This window comes from Eumetopias jubatus, unplaced genomic scaffold (genome assembly GCF_037043125.1).
Source record: "Eumetopias jubatus isolate StellerSeaLion01/CBP00866 unplaced genomic scaffold, mEumJub1_p1.0 scaffold_6, whole genome shotgun sequence".
NCBI lineage: Eukaryota > Metazoa > Chordata > Mammalia > Carnivora > Otariidae > Eumetopias > Eumetopias jubatus.
The window spans coordinates 5,738,118-5,743,367 of NW_028274812.1; the positions used below are offsets into that span (position 1 = coordinate 5,738,118).

The 5,250-nt window shown below is 47.3% G+C and overlaps 1 long non-coding RNA gene across 2 annotated transcripts; it reads left to right on the forward strand.

Annotated features, from left to right (window-relative positions):
• Positions 1–3,647: 3,647 nt before the first annotated feature.
• Positions 3,648–4,739, forward strand: LOC114209194 (uncharacterized). 2 transcript variants are annotated; one of them, XR_003609281.2, is made up of 3 exons: positions 3,648–3,769; positions 3,919–4,127; positions 4,219–4,739. It is a non-coding gene; the product is annotated as an uncharacterized LOC114209194 (long non-coding RNA). The 2 variants fall into 2 exon arrangements; XR_003609280.2 differs by having other exon boundaries at positions 3,919–4,739.
• Positions 4,740–5,250: the final 511 nt, after the last annotated feature.

Below are 5,250 nucleotides of genomic sequence, written 5' to 3' on the forward strand. Positions count from 1 at the left end.
AGAGGACTCAAACCCACACATTGGCTCCTGTCATCCCCTTGTTCAAAATTCTTCAGGCCCATCCCGGCTCATTCAAGCATCCCGTCCAGACACACACGTGCTGGTCTACCTAAAGTACTGACTTTAAACTTGTAGGGGAAAAACACCTTATCATTACTTTTTTTATTTTACTTATGAAGAGAAGGAAAATTGAAGATAATACAGGAACTTTGGCTCTTTCCGGCCATTGCTTCCCGCCAGGGTGGACCGAGTGAGTTCTCCTCTAACACTAGGGCTGCTATAGGGGAAGTACAAGGAGCACAGAAACAGGCTGACCGCCTCCAGACTCCTTTCCCTCTCCTGCAAGGGCACGAGGCCATCCCGAATCAGCTAGAATTTCCCAGACACACTGTGTGACTTCCTGCCCCCATGTACTCTCCCTCCTGGCGCCCCAGCCCAGCGAGTCTCAGCCTGGGCACTACTGACATTTGGGGCTGGATAATTCTCTGTCGAGGGGGGCTGTCTCATACAGCACAGCAGCATCCTCAGCTGGCCCTACCCGCTGGAGGACGCAACACCCCCACGTCATGACCATCAAAAACGTCTTGAGATCTTGCCAAATGGCCCCTGGGGAGCAAAATCACACCCAGTCCATAACCACTGCTCCACGAGAATAGGCTTCATGACACTTGTCTGTCGGCAAACCTACTCCTCTCTCATGCCTCAACCCAGACCTCAGGTCCACCGCGAAGCCTTCTGGACCTGTCCTAAGCAAGTTCTTTCCCTCTTGCTCGTTACCGGACCTTACAAATGCGCACCCCCATTTGGTGCTTATTCCATGGCTGTGAAATTGTCTGTCTTCCCTACCCCTCGACCTCTTGGAGTTTCTCGACCTCGAGGAGTTTATTAGACTGTGAATTCCTAGAGGTCAATGATGATCCCTCCAAATCTGTATTCTTAAATTCTCCGCCCTCAGCACAGTATCTCATCCACGGAAGGAGTTGAGGAAGTGTTGAGTGAATGCACAATCTGTCATTCCAGGCTGGTACGTTCTGGTGGTGACCCCTCAAAGACACATCCCAAATACCCTCTCCTCTAAGAACACTATGAAGCTCGGCCATTGGCATAATCTCAGCATCACTACATCACTTGATACCTGCTTGAAGAATAACTTTGCCAAAGGAATAGCCCAGATGTTAGTAATGGTCACAGTTTTAGTAGTAGAACAGGGATGGCCACCACCTGAGGGTCCTCTCCAGGTTCTGCCAGGTATTTTCACTCTAACTGCTGACCTTCATAACATTTCTGTCAGCTATGTCTTATTAGTCCCATTCTACAGGTGGGAAGAGTGAGGATCTGAGAGTTTAATTTGCAGATTCAGCATCCTGGTGGCCCTGGGATTAGATCCAAGGCATTTTGATTCCAAACACCAATCACTGCCCTGTCTTTGGTTTCCAGATTTTTATTGTGAAGGATGATTCTCAAAACGCCATCATTTAAAATCTGACCAGCCTCAGTGTACCCGATAAATGGGTTACTGAAGCCCTGCTGTGATCTGTGTCACATCTTATCACTGCAGTGAACATCAAATTCTATCAAAATATGGAAAAAATCATTTTGATGCTGCATTCGCATATCCAAGGATTGGAGGATGGTTTGTATAATCAAATTATGCAGAGTTGTAAACAGGGAGCATCATTTAAATAGCTTACAAAATTACTTTGAAGATGCACGTTAAAATCTAAAGAACCCATCGCCTCCAAGATCTTTACAAAAAGTCAAATGCTAATTGATTATGACAGCTTTGCCTTTATCACTGGCATCATTGTCCAGTCTACTGTGTCAATATCGCAGCTCAGTGATCGCTCTACCCCCTATTCCTCTCCCGGCCACGTCTGTGCCATGCTATAATCACAGATGGAATTTATGCACGACTGGCTTTTCCCCCCCTCTCCCCATAGTTGATCAAAAGGAGCAGCCTGGAAAAAAAAAAAGAAACTAGAATTTGCTGAAATTCTGATTTCTTTCAGCAGTTTTATAGATTGTATGACTTATCTTTTATTGACTGTGCAAGATCTCTGGTCCCAGCATCTGTTTGTTGCATCTGTGGAGGAAGATAAATTCCCTTTTTTTATGCCACTGAACCAAATTTAAGAGACAGACAACCAAACAGGTCTTAATAGAAAAGGAGCACAGCGTACTCCTCTTCCTCATCCTGGCTAGCCCCCGCCCAGTCTCCGGAAGGAGCAGAGGTGCCTCGCTAGCCGGCAGGGTCTACCAGCTTGGGGATGACAGCGTCGAAGACAACGGGCCAGTCGGGCTGGGGGTAGGTGCCTTCCCCAGACAGGGGCCCAGGGGCTGTTGGTCATGAGCACAACCTTTTGGGAGGCTGCTCTGTATACATTTAAAAAAAGAAAACTTGCACTTAATTTACAATTTCTCGGACTTAAAGAATTGTGCCTGGTCACCCAGAGACATGATTATACATCACGGAACTTAATTATAATAATGGCTCCGGTACTCCAACTTCTTTAAAACCTCAGCTGTTCGATTCAGCCTCTTCAGCTCCATAACTGTTTATAAGATTAATAGACTCTGATGCATAATTGACTCTCCCACCTCGAGAAGAAAAGAGAGAGCATCTGATCCCAGCTTTCACAAAAGTACCACCCCTATAGCGAGATGGCGAATGCATTCGTGGACGGGTCAAGGTGGGGAGGAGAGGAAGAGCCGGGGAGAGGGGTCTGCCTGGGAGAAGGTGCTCTGGGAGGGTCCACAGTGCTCTTTTTCCTAGAGGCTTGACTGGACACTGTGACAAATAGACGGCTGCAGAGCCCATGGGACCAGATCCAGCTCGGCAGTGGGCAGCAAAGCCTGGGCTGCAAGCAGCAGCAAGAACTGGGGGTCCCAACAAGGAAGGAAGGAGCAGGAAAGGGAAGCGGGTTCACAGAGGAGGCTTCCAGTTTGTGTCCCAGTCAGAAGGATGCCTGGGGCTACTTGTTCCCTTTCTGGGGTCACAGAATGTTGTAGCAGGACCTGCAGAAGGACCCCCTCGGGCAGGACATGGGAATCCTACTATCAAAGCAAATATGAGATGCAAAGGACGGTAGGGCCCGTCTTGCTAAGTGCCAACGAACTCGGAGCCAGGGTGCCGCTAGTGTGGACCCCGGAGAGTCAGGAAATGCTTCTGGACAGAGCTGAAGGTCAAAGGAAACAAAGGCCCTGGATGAGGGGATCGGATTGGGGAGGGGCTGGATCCGGGCTCAGAGGCAGGACAGCTGACTTGCCAGGGATGGGACCAAGGGGGCCCGGGCTGGACCGGGACAGGAGCACCAAACCCTGCTTTGGGTCTCTGGGAGCGTGCTCAGAGTTGCAACTTCCTTCTGATCCCAGACAGAACTTGCAGCGAGCAGGGCCCAGCCGCTCAGTGGTGACTTGAATAAAGGAAGTCGCACTAAAAGATGGAAATGGGAAGCCGAATTTGAATTGCTAGCTTATCTTACTACTGCTCTTCTTGTCCGTGCCTCTCCTCTTGCCTTATTTTCAGGTTCCAGAAAGAGACCATGTGACTGGCAGTCTTACTGAAGAAAAAGGAAGGAAGGGAGGGAGGAAGGGAGACAAAAAACCAAAACCAAAACCAACGAAACAAAACAAAACACCACCCCCAAACCCAGCCAGAGCATAGAATGAGGGGAGACTGAATCAGAGAGAGGGCCACTTTTCTCCTCTTGAAGGTGAGGGACCTTGCACTGTCGTCTGAGGAAAGCCTGGACTGCTCTTCCCTCCTCAGGTTTGGGCCCCTCTCTCTTTGCCTTAAATAACTGCCCGGTAGCCGGACACCCACGGCATCGGCTTCTTCCCCAGCCCCTGGGAGACCCAAAGTGGATTGCAAAGATAAGGCTTATCTCTGACTCAGTTTTCCTCTTAACTGACCCCCAGATGACCCCGGGATGAGGAAGGAAGAGCAAGCTCACAGTAACGCGGCCATCATTCCCACGTGTGCTTGCGGGGGAACCTGGCGCAAAGGGTTAAAGCCGTATCATGGACTTGTAAGCTTCGCTGTCGTGTAGATGTGACCTCACTCTTCCGTTCACCTCTAGGAGACACAGCATACTTTTCAAAGGGTATTTGACCGCATTGGTTGAGAGGTACCTGTGTACTTTTACAGTTAGAGCCTTAGCATGAAGACCCCCTCCCCGCCTTGGAAACCCTACATTTAATCTCTCCTGTCACTTTCAGGGATAGAGAAGCAGGGCCCAGCAGAGAATGACCAGCATCAGTTTATTGACGTCTAAGAACTATTAACCTTTTGCAGAGAAGGGAAAAACCCCTCCGTGTATCTAGGGCCTCTTGGGTGCTAATTTGACATGGCAATGAGATAAAAGTTGGGCTCGGGCTGCTATCAACCTCAGCGGATCGGAATGCCGTCTACTTAGCATAGGAGTCAAACGATTCCCTGGCAATAGATTGCTTTCCGCTTGTAGGTCTACTAAATAAATAGAAAAGTAATTAACAGTGCACTATGGCAGATGTATCAGGGGGAATTTCATTAGAGCAGAAGAACTGAGCCATCTCGTATCCCACCGTCCGAGGAAGCTTCCCTGCCGTCTCTAGGATGGATGTGTGATTTCTGCTTCTCTTCAAAAAATGGAAATTTCTAAATCTCCTATGATCTCTTCACACTGATCAATGGGAAAAGAAAAAGAAGCCTGTTAAGTGCCTGAAATCAGTCCACAAATAAAGAATTCCTCTCATTTTTCTATTTAATTATTTTGTTCCTGAAACCCATGGATGGTCATCTCTCTTTTGTGGGGGTATCTTTTTTTCTTCTCTTTTCAGGTTGCTCAGTTCTTAAATATCTGAATTTTGAAATGCTCACTGAGTGTCTCATTTACTATTATTCCTCCTTCCCTTTGGAAAACAAGTGGCTTTCAGTCATTTATAACAGCAGGAAGGAATGAAATTTCATAGGAAGGAAATTTATGCTGTTGGAAAAAGAAAAAGACGTTGAAGGCATTTATTTTTAACCGGCTTTTAAAAAATATATTTGAAAGTACTAAATTCAATTTCACATGTCCAGAATGGCATAACCTAATTTTAGCATATTAATTAACAATAAAAGTAGTGTTTTGCCTCATACAAAGAAATGAAATAATTAACTTACTGAGGAAATGGGGTCATATGATTTTACTTTGGGAGGGTAATGAATGACACTGAAGAACATTAGCAGAAAGGTTTTTTGCAGAGCGGTTCTGGCCGTTGGAGCCTGCC